The sequence below is a fragment of the Giraffa tippelskirchi genome, chromosome 1 (assembly GCF_054371585.1).
Source record: "Giraffa tippelskirchi isolate mGirTip1 chromosome 1, T2T-mGirTip1v1.2.pri, whole genome shotgun sequence".
Classification (NCBI taxonomy): domain Eukaryota; kingdom Metazoa; phylum Chordata; class Mammalia; order Artiodactyla; family Giraffidae; genus Giraffa; species Giraffa tippelskirchi.
This window is the reverse complement of record NC_137275.1, coordinates 3014359-3033619: the sequence shown is the minus strand read 5'-3', so window position 1 is coordinate 3033619 and position 19261 is coordinate 3014359. Positions and strand designations below refer to the sequence as shown.

The following is a 19261-nucleotide window of genomic DNA, read 5'->3' as shown; positions in this document are numbered from 1 at the left end:
CACCCCCGCTCCACTCGGGGGCTGCCATCTGCACCAATATTTTCTTCTGTTTGTAAACAGTCTGCTTTTCTCCTACTGAAGGCCAGCGAGTGGTGGAGAGGCCGGCTCCTCCTCTGCAGACAGAAGGGACAGACCCTGCTCCCCAGCCTCTGCTCCTGATGCTCTTGCCTCCAAGCCCTTCTGACTTGACCGGGGCCAGGGTGGGGGGGGGTCTCTTGCACGGTCATCATGAAGGTTTACTGGGGCTTCTGGGGTTACAGGGAGCAGCTGTTAAGGACTCTTGATATAAGCTGGTTTTTATTCCCAGTAAGTCCTGGAGCTGGGGAGTTTGGGAATGGGGGAGGTGTGGGCCAACCGGAAGGAACCTGGCTCTGTTTGAGAAGGAGAGACCCTGAGTCCCCACCTGCTACCGGGAGGAAAATAGACCCTCAGGAAGACCCTCAGGAAAACAAATGCTCTTTCCCTACACGTTCAGACCAGCCCTTCTCAAATGACCTGTAGGGAAGAACCATTTTAAAACTTCCCAATCTGTCAGACCAACACTTTAAAATATAATAAACTGTTAGAAAATGAAATAAAAAGAGAGTCATTCAAAAGGCAGGCCCATTTAAAAAGCATTATTTTAAAAAATTAGCAACAGGGCTTCCCTGGTGGCTCCGGAGCAAGGAGCCCACCTTCCCGTGTAAGGGGGTCATAGGTTCCATCCCTGACCCGGGATGGTTCCAAACGCCACGGAGCGACTAAGCCCGCGCACCACGGCTACTGAGGCTGCGCTCCGGAGCCAGGAACCAAGACTACCAAAGCCCACGTGCCTGGGATCCCCTGCTCCACAACCAGAGAAGCTGCCTCGTTGAGAGGCCCTCGAACCCCGACTCAAGAGCAGCCCTTGCTTGCTGCAAAGAAAAGCTCTTGCAGCGACAAAGACCCAGCACAGTCAAAAGTAGATAAAATTATTTAAAGATAAAATTTAACAACAGACATAAAATCGCTTTGTCAAACTGTCACAGACGTTGCTGTTGACTCTCGATTTCTGCGTCGTTGCTCCTGACCAGTGGCAATGGTTTGCAGATGGCTCTGGGCCAGGGCCAACTTGGGGTCAGGCTGGCCCAGTGGGGTCAGCCTCAGGAAGATGGCTCATCCTTGGCCAAGGACGGCTAGTGGCCTAGAGCTGAGAGGCCTGAATGTCCCAGAGGCTGGGGGCCCTGCAGAGCTAGCTGCAGGCCTAGTGCTAAGGTCACTGAGTGCCTGGGAGAGGGCGGGGGCCGTGTCCGGTGTGACCCTGAGAGATGGTGGGGACGCGGGCAGAGGTTTGCAGGCGGAGAGGCTGGTTCTGAAGATAAAACGGTGGGAGGGAGGGCTTAACTTTGGGAGGTGGCTCCCCTTGGACCGTGTGATATCAGGCTGATTGGACAAGTTTCATTTCTTTCCCTTTGACCCTGTTGTGTCTTTTAGTTTCTTCACCTTCCTTTTAGTTTCTTAGACTTCTGAGGGAGTTTCACGATTCTTTACAACTTTGGCAGGAGGGCCGATGAGAGAAATGAGGGGTGGGGAGAAAAGGGGGGTTAGGGTCTGCTCCTTGCTCCTCTGATAGCCCAGGGCAGCCCAGCAGCATGAACAGCAAATTGTAAGCGATTGGATGGTTGCCTGGGTTGGGGACAGGGAGGGGAGCCTTGAACAGAAAGTCTGTGAGCTGCCTAGGGGGCAGGGGGGGTTCATGACAGCCCTGCAAATGGGGATAGTTACTTCTATGGGCTTCCCCGATAGCTCAGCTGGTAAAGAACCTGCCTGCAATGCAGGAGACCCTGGTTCGATTTCTGGGTCGGGAAAATCCACTGGAAAAGGGAAAGGCTACCCAATCCAGTATTCTTGGGCTTCCCTGGTGGCTCAGCTGGTAAAGAATCCACCTGCAACGCGGGAGACCTGGGTTTGATCCCTGGTTGGGAAGATCCCCTGGAGAAGGGAAAGGCTACCCACTCCAGTATTCTGACCTGGAGAATTCCAAGGACTGTATGGTTCATGGGGTCACAAAGTGTTGGACACAAATGAGCGACTTTCACTTTCATTTCCATGGTATAGGTGAAGAAGCTGAGACCAAGAGAAATGAACTGACCTGTCCATGCTATACAGCAGGTAAGCATCAAAGGGTTGATTTAACCTGATCAGACTCCAGAGCGCTGGCTGCTTCTAACGTACCATGCTGCCTTTTGTTATGACTGAGTTCATGACACAAATGCTGATATATTCAGTCAAGGTTGGATTTCATTGGCTTATGTAAATGGGAAAACTGCTTTCTGCATTTCTTCTGTGGAAATGGAGCCTGACTTCTTGTTCCCCTTTTGGCTCCAGGCTGTGAATTCCAGAAAGAGAAACACAGTGTCTGTTTTTCCTGATTACCCCTGCATCTGCAGTGTTTGGAATGGATTTGGTGCTTAACAGGTGTTCAGTAAATGTTTGTATTAATGGAATGAATGACTGAATGAACAAATGCACGTGTTGTGGGGACACAGGATCTACCCACACAGTTATCCATCTTTCCAGACATCCAACATCCATCCATCCACCTATTCATCCATCTACCTACCCACCCATCCACTCATCTACCTGTTTAGCCATCCACCCACGTGTCTACCCACTCATCCATCCATCCACTCATCTATCCACCCACCCACTCAACCACCCACCCAACCTTCTCATCCACCCATCCATCCACCCACCCACTCATCCACCCACCCAACCTTCTCATCCACCCACTCAACCACCCACCCAACCTTCTCATCCACCCATCCATCCACCCACCCACCCACTCATCCATCCACCCACCTATCCACCCACCCATCCATCCACCCACTCACCCATCCACCCACCCAACCTTCTCATGCATCCATCCATCCACCCACCCAACCTTCTCATCCACCCACTCAACCTTCTCATCCACCCATCCATCCACCCACCCACTCACCCATCCACCCACTCATCCACCCGCCCACTCATCCACCTACTCATCCATCCACCGGACTCACTCATCCATCCACACACCCATCCATCCACCCGCCCATCCATCCACCCACTCACCCATCCACTCACTCATCCACCCACCCAACCTTCTCATCCATCCATCCATCCACCCACCCAACCTTCTCATCCACCCACCCATCCACCCACCCACTCACCCATCCACCCACTCATCCACCCGCCCACTCATCCACCTATTCATCCATCCACCGGACTCACTCATCCATCCACACACCCACTCATCCACCCACCCACCCATCCATCCACCCACTCACCCATCCAACCTTCTATCCATCCATCAGCCATCTGTCCATCCATTCACTCTCCCTCCCTCCCCTCTTTCCTTCCTCCCTGCTTTCTTCCCTCGGTTCAAGAGGGCGAGAGTAGGACAAATAGAGAAAGTAACATCGACATACATATGACATATACGCACCAACATATATATCAGGCGTAAGCTGGACCAGTGGTGAGGACCTGCTGTGTAGCACAGGGAGTCCAGACTGATGCTCTGTGATGACCCGGAGGGATGGGGTGGTGGAGGGAGGGAGGGGACATGTGTATAATTACGGGTGACTCGCATTGTTGTATGGCAGAAACCCACACAACGTTGTAAAATTGTTTCTGTAATATTTAAATTAAAAAAGATTTTTTTAAAGATATTGAACCCGAAACATCTCATGTACTGTGCACTGTGTTATCCTGTGTGTTAACAGGGTCCCTAGTGACATTTGCAATAATGTAACCTTGCAGCTTCTCAAGAAATTGCTCAGTAGTGCTGGTTACTGAGGATGAGAAGGTTGGGTGGCGTCACCGATTCAACGGACATGAACTTGGGCAAACTCCTGCAGACGGTGAGGAACAGGGAAGCCTGGCGTGCTGCGGTCCATGGGGTCCCGAAGGGTCCAACATCACTTGGCAACTGACCGACAACAAACCTTGTGACAGTGTAACCAGCACACTGAGCGATTCCTTGGGAAGCTCTGCCTCCCCCTCCCAGCAGATTTTAAACCTTTCACAACGGGGTTAGTGTGAGAATGGAGCCTCTTCTTGAGCCAAGACCCTGTCACCTGGTTCGTTACTGTCTGGGAAGAGAGCAGACTTCAACGACTGCGGGAGGTGCTGAGTCCTGGGGGGCTTGCTCATCATCACCAGGCAGCCTTCTGCGCCGCTCTACGGGTGGGGCGGCCCCTGCGTTGTAGCCGCACAGCGTTTGTTCCAAACGGACCATTAGCAGAGAGTTCTTTCCAGGATTTTAAAAAGGAGACAGCAGGACAGAGCCTTCAGCGGACACGGGCAGTTTTCGAGGTTTCCTGATGCAATGATTCATCCAGAAATGTATTTTGAAATTCATTTCTCTCCAGTGGTGACCAGGGCCACACCCTGGGGAAGTTCTCTCCCTTCCCCCAGCACCAGGGAGGGAGGAGAGGGAGGGGCCGGCCAAGTGCACGGTCTCCTGGGTTCGGGAGTCAATGGCAGGCAAGCCCCAGCCCTGCCACCGGCCTGCTGTGAGAGGGCCTCCGAGTCCTCTCCTGAAGACCACGCAGGCCAGGGGGCTCTCTGGTCCTTCCAGCTCAGGTATCCTCCGATGTGGACACTCTTCCGGATTCCTGCTCCTTCAGAGTCTGTTTTCAGTCTGCAAGAGGCCATGGCTGGAGAGGAAGCAAGCCCTGGGATCAGACACCTAGCCTTGCCACACACTCTGAGCAACCTGGGTCAGACCCTCTGCCCACACCCGCACAGGTGGGTGCCAGGGCAGCGCGTCCCATCTGCAGGGAGGAGGGGGGTAAGCAGGCCTGCTGGGGGCGGGCTCTGGGGTGGAAGTCCTGCAGGGTCTGTGCACCCCGGGGCCAGACAATAGAGGCGAGCCCCAGCTGCCACCGAGGGGGTCTGCCCTCCTCCATCTCCAGCCTCCTCCCCAGCCCAGAAAACCCCCAAAGACATGCCCATTGGAGGCTGGGCCCGGGAAATTCAGCTTCCCCCCTGCACGGGCTCTCTCGCCCTCCTGGTGGTGGCCAGGCTTGGGGGCCACGTCAACAGCAGGCCCGTGTTGGAAGGCGGCTCCACGGCTCAGGGTTTACACGAGGCACAGACTTTTGGCAGGACGTGAAGAGGGCGGGTGCCTGGGGAGAGGGAAGGAAAAAGTGACTTCCAAGAACTGAGCCGCATTCAGCAATCTCTTTGCCTCAACAGCGCCCTTTTCCTGCGCTGGCCTCTCTGGCCTGACTCTGCCCGTCCAGGCTGCAGCTGGGTGTTAGGGCAGAAGCGGGGCAGGAAGCCTGTTGAGATCCTCCTGACCCGAGGGGCAGCGGGGGCACGCAGGTGGAGAGGGAGGGTTCTGGGCAGGATAGCGGAGCTCGGGGTCTGAAACACCTTCGAGCAATTTAACAAGTTCTCATCTGCAGAGTGAGGAAGTGCCTTCTCCGGGCAGGGAGGCCTGGAGGTGACCAGGGGCGCAGAATAGTCTTCAGCGTGGACCTCTCTCTGCTCAGAGAGGCCTGTGGCCACGTCAGCCTGGACAAGGCATTTCTGGGACCCTCAGTCTCATCGCCTGTGAGCAGGGGGCTGGGGGTGGTGCCAGAAGGCAGGGAGGCCACTGTAGGATTATCCAGGACTTCCTCCAGGTCTTTCCCGCCTGGCAATCCGAGGGTAGGACGGGATGGTGCCTGTGCTCTGCGTCATTTGTCCCGGCATGCCCTCAGCCCAGGAGATGAGCCAGGTCAAGGGTCAGCGGCTCCCGCCCTCCAGGAGATGGGGACGAGGGAGCTGCTCTGGGGACTAAAGCACTGTTCTCGACAGACAGAAGGACCCTTTGCTGAATCCCCATACTTGGCGCCATGTCTGGCCTGTGCTGGAGGAGTGGTTGAGAGAACCCCCGCGGGCAGTAGGACCATAGGCCCCTTTCTGGAGGGCCCAGGAGTGCCTGGCACCCTCCTGTGAGATGACTCATCTAGCCGCTCACTGGGTGGCCCTGGACTCTGCAACCAGTCTCTTGGAATGTCATCTTCAGAGAGCCAGGTGGACGGGGCCAGCTAGAGCTCTGGGCAGAAATATTGGCTGGGGAGGTCGCCCTGCTGGGTCACCAACTTTGGGAGACCCTGGGTGAGCCCCTTTCCTTGGGGCCGATAGAGTGATGGGGAGTGAGGATAATCCTCTGAGCCTCTGGTGGGAAGGAAATGGGGTGCAGAAGTCTGGTGCAGAGTTGAGCTGGGGAATGAGTGGGCTTGGTGGGACCCCAGGAGACAGGCTGAAGGGAGAAGCAGGTGAAACTGGAGCTGCAGGTGTGGCCATGAAGTGGAGCAGAGGTACCCAAGTAGAACTTAAGGAATGTTCTTTGAAGGGGGACAGACAGCATGTGCTCACCCCTTAACCTCTGCTCTTCCCTTCCTCTTGGCTGGAATGCAGAGATGCTAGTTGGAGCTGCAGCAGCCAGATTGTGACTTTGAAGAAAGACATCACACACTGAGTGTGTTGAAGCAGAAAGAGAGTGGGCTCTGGGGTCTCTGCTGACCTCATGCCTCCTGACATCTTCTACTTGAGAAATTAACTGCTTTGTTTAAGCCATTTAATTTCGTCTTTTGGTTTTTCCAATGGTCATGTATGGATGTGAGAGTTGGACCATAAAGAAAGCTGAGCACTGAAGAATTGATGCTTTTGAGCTGTGGTGTTGGAGAATACTCTTGAGAGTCCCTTGCACAGCAAGGAGATCCAACCAGTCCATCCTAAAGGAAATCAGTCCTGAATATTCATTGGAAGGACTGATGTTGAAGCTGAAACTCCAACACTTTGGCCACCTGATGCAAAGAACTGACTCACTGGAAAAGACCCTGATGCTGGGAAAGATTGAAGGCGGGAGGAGAAGGGGACAACAGAGGATGAGACCGATGGATGGCATCACTGACTCAACAGACATGAGTTTGAGTAAACTCCGGGAGTTGGTGATGGACAGGGGAGCCTGGCGTGCTACAGTCCATGGGGTCCCAAAGAGTTGGATATGACTGAGCGACTGAACTGAACTTTGTTGAATGCAGTCACACCTGGTCCTACCTTGCTCAGCCATCCTAGGGGCCCAACTGGGTGCAGGACTGGATGGTACGAGCAGAAGGGAAGGAGGGGAGATGTTGGGGGTTCCAGAGACAAAGTGAAATAGCTACTGGAGAAGTCGATTCAGCACGTCTTTACTATTTTGTAGGAGGTAATATTTGGGCAAAGCCTGTCAGTACCACCAATATCAGGAATGAGAGAGATGACATCACTATAGATTCCATAGATACTAAAAGGAAAATAGGAAATGGTATGGATAACTTCATGTCAATAATCTCAACAACCTAGCTACAAAGGACAAATTCCTTGAAAGACATGAAATACTAAAGCTCAAGATGAAAAAGATTCTCTTTTCTGAGTAATGCCCTATATCTATTAGAGAAACTGAATTGAAACCTCTTCAAACAGAAAACTGAGGCCCAGATGGCTTCACCGGAAAATTCTACCAAAAATCTAAGGAAGGACTAATACCGATTATACTCAGACTCTTCTGGAAAATAGAAGAGGAAGGAATATTTTTCAACTCATTCTAGCCAGCATTATCCTGATACCAAAACCAGACACAGACATTACAGAAAGGAAGTACACATTAACCTCTCTTATGAATAGGTGAAAATGTTTTAAACAAGAATTTAGCAAATTGCATCCAATAATATATACATAGAATCATATATTATGACCAAGGCAAATTTATCCCAGGAATGCAAAGTTGGTTCAACATTTTAAAAGCAATTGATGTAACTTATCACATTAATAAGCTGAAAATGAAAAATCACACAATCATGTCAATAGAGACCAAAAAAGCTTTGATAAAACCCAGCAAGTATTTTTATTCAGTTCAGTTCAGTCGCTCAGTCGTGTCCGACCCTTTTCGACCCCATGGACTGCAGCACACCAGGCCTCCCTGTCTGTCACCAACTGCCGGAGTTTACTCAAACTCATCTCCAGTGAGTCGGTGATGCCATCTAACCATCTCATCCTCTGTCGTCCCCTTCTCCTCCTGCCCTCAATCTTTCCCAGCATCAGGGTCTTTTCAAATGAGTCAGCTCTTCGCATCAGGTGGCCAAGTATTTTTATTGCACACTTGGAATAGAGGGTGGCTTCCTTCGGCTGATTAAGGACACATGAAAAACAGCCCCTAGTGGAAGAAGACTGGCTGACCCTGAGAACAGGGGCATGGGTATCCGCTGTCCACTCCTGGTCAGCGTTGTACTGGAGAGCCGGCCAGCGCGAGGAGGCAACAGAAAGAAACAAAAGGCACGCATATCGGAAAGGAAGTAAAACTGTCTTTTTCATGTATGCCATGGCCATCTATCTATATGAAAAATCTGATGGAATCTGATAGAATCTACAAAAAAGCTAGCAAGACAGATAAGTGAGCTTAACAGGGTTGTAGCATACAAGTTCACGATATAAAACCATTTTTAATACACGAGCAGTGAGTGACTGGAAACTGGAATTGAAAACAATCAGTTATGGGAACATTAAAAGGAATGAAATAGGAATGAAAAAGTGAAAGTGTTAGTCACTCAAGTCATGTCCAACTCTTTGCGACCCCATGGACTGTAACCCGCCAGGTTCCTCTGTCCATGGGATTCTCCAGGCAAGAATACTGGAGTGGGTTGCCATGCCCTTCTCCAGGGGATCTTCCCCACCCAGGGATCAAACCTTAGTCTCCCACATTGCAGGAAGATTCTTTACCATGTGAGCTACCAAGACTAAATCTACGAAAGATGTGCAAGGCTGGTCCACTGAAAATCGCCAAAGATTGCTAAAAGAAAGTAAAAACCTAAAGACATGAAACAGGTTAAGATGCCTCTTCTCCTCAAATTTATCTATAGTTTCAGTATAATCCCAGGCGAGTTCTCAGTGGACTTTTTGGTAGAAACCGACTAACCAATTGTAAAATTCATACAGAAGTGCAAGGACCCGAAGTATTCAAAACAAGTTGAAAATAACAAAGCAGAAGTATCCACTATTTGAAGAAGGACACATACAACGAGGGGCTTCCCAGGCAGCACAGTGGTAAAGAACCTGCCTGCCAGTGCAGGGGACGCAAGAGACACAGGTTCGACCCCTGGGTCGGGAAGATCCCTTGGAGGAGGAAATGGCAACCCACTCAGGTATTCCTGCCAGGATAATCCCCTAGACAGAGGAGCCTAGCAGGCCCCAATCCTTGGAGTCACAAGAGTCAGACATGACTGAGCAACTGAGCCATGTGTGCGTGCAGGCACACACAGGCACACACACACACACACACGCACATACAACATGGTATCTTGCGGCAGCCTTTCAACAAGCCCCAGAAGAAGCAGGTGTAGGCAAGTCGTTGCCTCACCCAGACCCCAAGGCTCACGAGGCTGGGCTGGAGGCTCAGGCGGGCAGGACCATGCCCTGCTCACTTCTGCAGCCTCAGCACCCGGCCTGGGCCTGGCACATCTCAGCGGCTCAGCAAATAGTAGTGGTAAGAATCCTAACAGCCAGGGGTCACTGTGCACCTTCTCCACACCTGGCGCTGTCCAAGCACTTTGTGTCAACATCAACCCTGCTTGGATGGAGTGCGGGTGGCCGAAAGCAGTTTCCCGAAATGGCAGCCCACTCCAGTAGTCTTGCCTGGAGAATCCCATGGACAGAGGAGCCTGGCAGGTTATAGTCTACGGGGTCGCAAGAGTCAGACACGACTGAGCAACTAAGCACGCACAGTGTCCTTAGAGAGGGTTTTTCCTAAACCCTCCCGGAGTGGGGAGCTCTGCCCCTGCTGGGGGAGCAGGCTGGGTACGAGCGCCTCCACCCTCAGTCCCCTCTAAGCTCGCAGCGTGGTCAGACGCGTCCCCTCCCTGTGGCCGCGTTTGGGGGCAGCCCTGCAGGCAGGCCTGCAGAGGTCATTGCTGCCCCTGGCCCAGTGATGCCTAGTGGTGGTGGCTGGCATTAGGAAGCCCCTCTTGCTGCCCATCCCAGCTGTGTTCTTCTGAATCCAGCTTTGTTTGTTTGAAGTGATCAGTTTGGATCAGTCGCTCAGTCGTGTCCAACTGTTTGCGACCCCATGGACCACAGCACACCAGGGTTCCCTATGCATCACCAACTCCCGGGGTTTACTCAAACTCATGTCCATCGAGTCGGTGATGCCATCCAACCATCTCATCCTCTGTTGTCCCCTTCTCCTCCTGCCTTCAATCTTTCCCAGCATCAAAGTCTTTTGCAATGAGTCCGTTCTTCGCATCAGGTGGCTAAAGTACTGGAGCTTCAGCTTCAGCATCAGTCCTTCCAATGAATATTCAGGACTGATTTCCTCTAGGATGGACTGCTTGGATCTCCTTGCCATCCAAGGGACTCTCAAGAATCTTCTCCAACACCACAGTTCAAAAGTATCAATTCTTTGGCACTCAGCTTTCTTTATGGTCCAACTCTCACATCCATACATGACCATTGGAAAAGCCATAACCTTGACTAGACGGACCTTTGTTGGCAAAGTGATGTCTCTGCTCTTTGCTATGAAGTGATAAAGCTGAAGCTTTATTCCCAGCCCCATCTGCCAGATTTCTTTGTGCCCGGCTGGCTCCGGTCTTGGGCAGAGCAGACAAGCACAGCTGTGAAGACCTCCTTTCTCCTGGAGGGAATCCACACGCCATCCCTGTGAGGAGGCACGATCATTGTCCTCATTTTTCAGGCGAAGAAATGGAAGCGCAGAGAGATGGATGAATGAACGAATGAATGAACAGATGGAGGAATGGATGAAAGGACACTCTGCTGCCACACCTGGGCTCTGCTGGGAACTACCCTTTGACATGAAGAGCCGGGTTTGGTTGAAGGCAGGTGGGTAGCTCGGTATGGACATGCAGAGTGGTGAGGACAGATCCTCTGGGGCTGGACAGGGCTGCCCTGTGCCCTGTCTCTGTGAGCCTCTGGGTCTGGCCCCCCTGGAGGCTGTCAGCTCCTCTCTTAGCAATGGGGTCTTGGCCCAGGACGCGGGTGGGCTCTGCCGCATGGAGGGCGGGGGCCGGTCTCCATGCTCTCTCGCCCCGCTCCTATCACAGGATGGACGCAGAGAGGACAGGGAGGTCTTGTTGAAAGGACCGGTGAGTTTGAAACTCTTCAGCTTTCCCGTTTTGCCCTTAAGTACAGGAGAAGACGTCAACGTCCTGGGTCTCCATGCCGACCCTGTGTCCCCGGTGGGCCGACGGGCATGGTGGGGCTGGAGGGCAGGAAACAAGGGGGCAGCGGGCAGGCCACCCTCTGCGCCGGGCTCAGGGCGGCCGCTGTGGGTGGAGAGCGGTCTCAGCAGGAACGTAGCAGCAGTGCCTGCGGGCCATCTGGAGAAGTCTCTCCAGGGCCATGCCTCCAGCGGGGAGGGCGCCAGGGCGAGTTTTCACTGTGAAGAGACTCTCTGGAAGGAGTCGGGTGGCCACGTGGGCTGGAGCCCCATTCCCAGCCAGCCCCAGGCCGCTCTTCCTTTTAACCATCTCCTCCCCACTAGGATGTCCGGGGCCACGTCCTCTCATTTGTCCCGGGATGCCAGGCTGTGTTCTGTTCAGCAAACGCAAGCCACACCCTTTATGGGGCAGATCCAGTTCCTACCCGCAGGAAGCGCTCCGTCTACTGGGGGAGACAGACAAGAAAAGAGATGAGTATAGCACCCACAGTCAGCACCACAGCCATAAAGATCACTTATGCGGGCCAGACTCCAAGACACTGAGCAGAACACCCAGGAGATCTCGGATTAGAGGAGGGGACGCGCAGACCATAAGGGAGCACAGTGATGTGCAGTGCGGCGTGGCGGGGCGCAGACACACAGGGAGGGGCGTTCACACTGCTCCTGACCCGGCAGCGCAGCGCCCAGCGCTCACGGCGCCCAGCGCCTCCCTCCTCCCCTGCACCGGCTCCTTCTCCTGCTCACTCGTGGCTCACGTGCGCTCATGTGTTCTTTTTTTTTTTTTTTGCTCATCTCGTTTTTTAATTTATTTTTTTATTGAAGGATAATTGCTCTTCAGAATGTCACTCTTTTCTGTCACATCTCGCCGTGAATCAGCCATAGGTGTACATACAGCCTCCCCTTCTGAACCTCCCTCCCATCTCCCTCGCCATCAGCGCAGGTCGTGGCGCCCTCGCTCCCTGGGGTGACTCACTCTGGGATCAGGACACAGCAGAGCTGAGAGACCCCAGGGGGCGATTCCGTACAGTTCACTCCAGGGGCTGTGAACGCTTGTCCCGTGTCCCTGGCAAGTATTGGGAGACTTGGTTGCAGTTTGCCCAGCAGCAGGTGCTCACCGAATGGCATCCTGATGCAGACACACCCGTTCCCGTGGCCGAGCCCAGAAGTGTGGCTCCACGCACACGCGCAGCAGGACCTGTAGGGTCCAGCTTGGGATGGGGTGGTTCTTCCCCACAGACAGCTCGCCTGGGTGCTGCCCCCGGGGCTGGAGTGCTGGTCAGGAGGGCTTCTCGGGGGAGGTCTTTCCCGAAGGGACACAAGATTCAGACTCTGTCTCCATGGAGGCTCGTGGGACCCACGGAGGTTGAAAACTCACGGCCTCTCAAATCAGACCCTTCCAGGGAACCCTGCTCAAAAGGACACAGGCCTTCCCGTGAACCAGAGAATTTTCTGGGCCACGGGAGAGGCAAAGGGCGGCAGAGAAAGCAGGACAGACGGAAAATGCATTTCAAAAGAGGCTCAAGAATTTGCTGCTCAGGAAATAATTTCTGGAAAAGTTCAATGGGGCATTGTGTGGAATCTCAAATATTCCCAGTTTAAGAGGAAAGAAGGATTGTGTTCCTGGGGTGTGAGGGCTGGGGAGGCCTCTGGAGCTGGCTGGGGAGGGGCTCCGGCAGGGTGCGTGTCTGGGGAGGGCCGGGATCAGGCTGGAGTTGAGCTCAGAGTGCAGACCCTCACTCATCCTGCTTGTGTGGAACTGCAGGGCCCACGGCCCTGGGCTGGGACTTCAGTCTTCAGTGAACCCCCACCCCCAACCCCTGCTGACTTACTGGGGGACACCCAGCAGGCTCGCTGCCCATGTCAGCCTCAGGAGTAAACAACCAGCACATCCCACTGAGACTTAGACACGACCGCTGCAGGACGCTTCCCCTTTACCCGCTGCTCAGAGAGAAAGAACACTGCCCAGGAAACCAGACACAGCACTTTCATCTCAGCGCCAAACATCTCCTTTCTGAAGACACGTTTAGTGGCCACGAGCTGAGACACGAGCTGACGGGTCCGGGTGGCCGCCTGGCTGAGCGCGAGGGGAGGGGGTGCAGGTGGGGACAGGCAGTGAGTGTGACGGTCTCATTCCCCAGGCACCGGAGTCTTGGCACCTCCTGCTTCTGTATCTCCCTGTGGCTCCTTGGGGAGCTGGCGCTGGCCGCTCCATGTGCCCCCCAGCTCCTTCCTTGATCCGTGTGGTGCCCACACATCAGAAGTCAACTGTCAGGACCCTCCCCTCTTGGGAGCTGGTATTCCCTCTCCTCGGCCCTGTGGTCCAGTCAGCCACTGCAGAGCTGCCTGTGGTCTCCCCCAGTCGTGAGCTCTGGCAACCAGTGACCTGCTCTCCATCACCACCTCACATCTTTTCCAGAATGTCTTATAAAATAGAATAAGACACCGGGATTATCCGACACAGGCCTCCAAGCAGCAACTATGAAAGAAACGCAAGGGGACAGGGAGACCTGGAGGACTTCCTTCCTCAGCACCATGCCTTGGAGACCACTTGCCTGTGTCGGTGAGACGTCCCTTCGTGTGCTGGGTGGTGGTCCCTCATACAGATGCAGCCTCGCTCTTCATCTCTTTACCCCTGGAGGACATTTGGGTTGTCTCAAGCTTGTGTTTTTTGCCAAATTTGGGGAGTTTTCAACAACTATTTCTTGACATTTTTTTTCTGCACTTCCCCCTTCCTCCTCTCCTCCTAGGACTCTGATGACACAAGCATTTCACCTTATTTTATTTCCTCATAGGTCTGTGAAACTTTGTGCATTTTTTCCTTTTTTAAATTGAATTTTTTAATTGAGATATAATTCACATAACACAAAAGTCACCATGTTAACCATTTTCCTGCACAGTTAGGTGGTTTTGAGTATATTCACAATGTTATACAATCATCACTGTAATCTAGTTCCAGTGATTCCCCAAAGGAAACCACACATCCGCCAATGGTCATGCCCCCTCTTCCTCATCCCCTGACACCCCCAGTCTGCTTTCTATCTCTGTGGATTTCCTCTTATGGAGATTTATAAGTGAAATCATATAATATAAGGCTTTTGTGTCTGACTGCTTTTACTTTGCTGTTGCTGTTGTTCAGTTGCTAAACTGTGTCCAGCTCCTTGCAGCCCCATGGGCTGTAGCCCACAGGCACTGAGATCGTGTTTCCAAAGATTCACTTGTATTGTAGCTGGTGTGAGTGCGTTGTTTCTTTTAATGGCTGAATGATCTTGCATTATTGTATGAAGAGACCACACTTAAAAATCTAAATATGTATGCACCCAACAAAAGAGCACTTCAATATATAAGGCAAATGCTAACGGCCGTAAACGGGGAGACTGACAGTAACAGTAACCAACGGTGATAGTGGGGGACTTCAACACCCACTGACACCAATGGACAGATCACTCAGACAGAAACGTAACAAGGAAAAACAAGCATTAATGACACAGTAGACCATGCAGACTTAATGGATAATCACAGGACAATCCATCCAAAAATAGGAGAATATACTTTCTTCTCAAGGGCACAGGGAATGTTCTCCAGGATAGACCACATGCTAGGCCACAAAACAAGTCTTGGTAAATTTAAGAAAACTGAAATCATAGCAAGCATCTTTTCTGACTACAATGCTATGAGATTAGAAATCAATTACAGGAAAAGAAGATGTAAAAAATGCAAACACATGGAGGCTAAGCAATATGTTGCTAAACAATCAATGCATCACTGATGAAATCAAAGAGGAGATTAAAAAAAAATACCTAGAGACAAATGACCATGAAAACACAGTGATCCAAAACCTATAGAACATGGCAAAGGCAATTTCAAGAGGGAAGTTTATAATAATACAATCTTACCTCAGGAAACAACAAAAATCTCAAATAAACAACTAAACCTTGTACCCAAAGCAACTAGAGAAAGAGGAACAAACAAAACTCAAAGTTAGTAGAAAGGAAGAAATAATAAAGATCAAAGCAGAAATCAATGAAACAATAGTAAAGTTCAATGAAATTAAAAGCTGGTTCTTTGAGACGATAAAAAAATTGATAAACTTTTAGCCAAACTCATCGAGAAAAAAAAGGAGAGGGTTCAAATCAATAAAACTAGAAATGAAAAAGGAGAAGTTACAGCAGTACAAAGAATCATAAGGGACTACGGCGAGGAAACTATATGCCAATAAAATGACCGCCTAGAAGAGATGGACACACTCTTAAGAAGATACAAACTGCCAAGACTGAACCAGGAAGAAATAAATACAAACAGACCAATCACAAGTACTGAAGTAGAAATCTTGATTTTTAAAAAGTATCATTAGTTGATGGACATTTGAGCAGTTTCCACTTTTTGGCTGCTGTGACTAGTGCTGCTATGAACACTTATGTACAAGTTGTGTGACCTACGTTTTTATTTCTCTTATTCCCTTCATTTTTCTTGTGTCTTAGGAGTGGAATCGCTGGGTCACATGAAAATCCCACGTTGAACTTTGAAGGCACCGATGAACCGTCTCCCACAGCAGCTGCACAGTTTACATCCCCACCCACAACGCGCAAGTGCTCGGGTTCCCCACATCCTCACCAGCACTTGTTACTTCTGTGTTTGATAACAGCCATTCTAGTGGGTGTGACGTGGTGTCTCATTGGGTTTTTTTCTCATTGTGGTTCTGATGGGGCGTCTTTTTATGTATCTGTTGGCTATTTGTGTATCTCTTTGGATAAATGTCTATTCAGACCCTTTGCTCATTTTAAAGTTGATTATTTGAGTTTTATTGTTATACACTGGACACCAGACAGTCAACAGATACATGATTTGCTAATATGTCATCCCATTCTGTGTGCTGCCTTTTCACTTTCTTGAGAATGTCCTTGGCATCAAAAATTTTTAATTTTGATGGAGTCCAGTATATATTTTTTTCTTTGATTGATTATCCTTTTGGTTTCATAGCTAAGAAATGATTGCCAGATCTGAGGTCACAAAGTTTTATATCTTTATTTCCTTCTAAGAGTTTTGTAATTTTACTAATAGCTCTTACATTGAGGTCTTTGTGTTAATTTTGAGATAGTTTTCATATAGAGTGTGAGGTAGGGCTCTAAATTACCTTTTGCATCTGGCTATACAATTATTCCTCCACTATCTGTTAAAAAGACTGTTCTTCCCCCCACCCTCCATTGAATGGCCTCAATGTCCCTGTAGAAAATCAGTTGGATGTAACTGTACAGATTATTTCTGGTCTATCAATCTTATTCCAGTGATCTGTGTCTTTACCTTCATGCCAATACCACCCTGTCTCAAAGGCACTAGCTTGGTTGTAAGTTTTGAAGTTGGGAAGTGTGCCTCCCTCAATTTTTAAATTTTTTTAAAGGTTGTTTTGGCTACTTGGCCTCCCTTTCAATGAGTTTCAGGATTAGTGTATCCATTTTTGCAAAACAGACAATTGAAATTTCGGTGGTGATTGCACTGAATCTGTAGATCATTTGGGGGAGTATTGCCTAAGATATTAAGCCTTTCAGTCTATGAACACAAGATGTCTTCACATTTATACAGGTCTTTAATATCTTTCAACACTGTTCTGTGGTTTGTTTAAATTTTTTCTGAAGTATTTTATTATTTTTGTTGCTATTGAAGGAATTATTTTTTTGGATTGTCCATGGCTAGTGTATAAGAATACAACTAAGTTTTGTATGTTGGTGGCATATCCTACAACCTTGCTCAGCTTTCTATTTACTCTAATAGACATTTTGTGGATTCTTGGGATTTTCTGTATATAAGATCATGTCATACATGAATGGAGATAGTTTTACTTCTTCTTTTACAATCTGGATGCCTTTTATCTTTTTCCTGCCTGACTGCCCTGGCTAGAACCTCTAGGATGATGTTCAGTAAAAGTGATGCTCTTGCTTTGTTGCTGATCTGAGGGAAAAGCATTCAGTCTTCACCACTGAGCATTATGATAGCCATGCTTGTTTTGGACACGTCCTTAATCAGGTTCTGTCCCAGCTCGTTAAGTGATTTCATCATGGAAGAAAATTGGATTTTATCGTCATTTAAAAATCTCTTTTGTCTCTTTTGTCCAAATTGGATAATTTTTATTCCTCTATCATCAGGTTCGCTCACTTATTCTCCCATCATGTCCATTCTGCTATTGAGCACATGCAATGAGTTCTTTATTTTGCAAATATTTCTTTCAGCTCTAATATTTTCATCTAGTTCTTCTCTATATCTTCTATTTCTTTGTCTAGATTTGTATTCTTTCCTTTCACTTCAGTAGTGTTCATCTTTCCTTCTTGAGTTATTTTTTGCAATACTTGCTTTGAAGTTTTAATCAGACAGTTATGGCATCTTAGAATCTTCATAATCTGTTGGTTGTCTCTTCCTAGGCAAGATGAAATTTTCCTGGTTCTTCATATGCCAAGTAATTCTGGATTATATCCTGGACATTTAGAATACTATGTTATGAGACTCTGGGTCTTGTTTAAATCCTATACAGAATGTTGATAATTTTGTTCTGGCAGGCAATGGACGCAGCTGGGTCCAGCTCACAAGAATCCACCAGCTTTCTGTAGGTCATGGTCTTAACATCAGTTCTGTTTTCAGTCTTTGCAGTGGCTTATCCTGTGTGTGCACCACTCAGTGGCCAATCTAGGACCTGAGAGGCAGTCAGTGAGTCAGTTCAGTTGCTCAGTGGTGTCTGACTTTTTGCGACCCCGTGGACTGCAGCATGCCAGGCTTCCCTGTCCATCACCTACTCCTGCAGTTTGCTCAAACTCATGTCCATTGAATCTGTGATGCCATCCAGCCAGCTCATCCTCTGTCATCCCCTTCTCCTCCTGCCTTCAATCTTTCCCAGCATCAGGGTCTTTTCCAATAAGTCAGTTCTTTGCATCAGTTGGCCAAAGTATTGGAGCTTCAGCTTCAGCATCAGTCCTTCCAATGAATACTCAGGACTGTTTTCCTTTAGGATGGACTGGTTGGATCTCCTTGCCATCCAAGGGAGTCTCAAGAGTCTTCTCCAGCACCACAGTTCAAAAGCATCAATTCTTCGGTGCTCAGCCTTCTTTATGGTCTAACTCTCACATCCACACATACTGGAAAAACCATAGTTTTGACTATATAGATCTTTGTCAGCAAAGTGACAGGTCTGCTTTTGAATATGCTGTCTAAGTTTGTCATAGCTTTCCTTCCAAGGAGTATGTGTCTTTTAATTTCATGGCTGTGGTCAGTTTCCACAGTGATTCTGGAGCCCAAGAAAATAAAGTCTGTCACTGTTTCCATTGTTTCTCCATCTATTTGCCATGAAGTGATGGGACCGGATGCCACGATCTTTGTTTTTTGAGTTTTGAGTTTTAATCCAGCTTTTTCACTGTCCATCTCAGCTACCACCATTACCATTCTCAGTCACCTACCATTTGATGTAGATCAGATCTACATACATGCAGTCTGGGGGTGAGCCGGGGGTTCAGAAGCAATGTTATGGTGTCAGGATCTAAGTTCCTTCCTCTCTGTGATGTCTCTGGGCTTTCCTGGTTCCCTGAGGTCCCAGGCATGCAGAAACACTTGGGTTTTCTAATTTCATTGTAAGCCCTTGTTTGTAGCTGTCTGCACCTAAAACAACCTCAGCTGCCCTGAGAAGCTGATCTATAATTCCCTGGTCTGGAAAACAGAAGCCCATCAGGTATTCAAACAGAAGGAACTGAGTGCAAGCTGCTGGCCACAGTGTTGGAAGGGTTATAGGAGCTGGGGAGAAGGAGGTGATGCCCGGGATCAGAGGATGGACGGAGCCCCGAGTCTGTGTCCACAGTGGAGATGCCATCACAGCCAGCTCTGGGTCCACCCAAGAAGTGCTGCCTTGACATGTGCAAACCACTGCTGAGGCTATCACGGCCGTCACTGCAGGTGCCCAGACACTGAGTGAAACCAGACTAGCAGAGAGTTTGCTTCTCCACCTACCCCTCCCCGCTCCATATTTCCCACTGCCGGAGCCCACTTAGAGGCCTCCTGGCTTGGGAACCTGAGAAATGTTCCCAT

General features: G+C 49.8%; 1 long non-coding RNA gene across 1 annotated transcript; it reads left to right on the top strand.

Annotated features, from left to right (window-relative positions):
- Positions 1-1476: 1476 nt before the first annotated feature.
- LOC145510054 (uncharacterized) lies at positions 1477-18507 on the top strand. The gene is made up of 5 exons (XR_014056650.1): positions 1477-1624; positions 2077-2130; positions 4583-4752; positions 10721-10866; positions 15682-18507. It is a non-coding gene; the product is annotated as an uncharacterized LOC145510054 (long non-coding RNA).
- Positions 18508-19261: the final 754 nt, after the last annotated feature.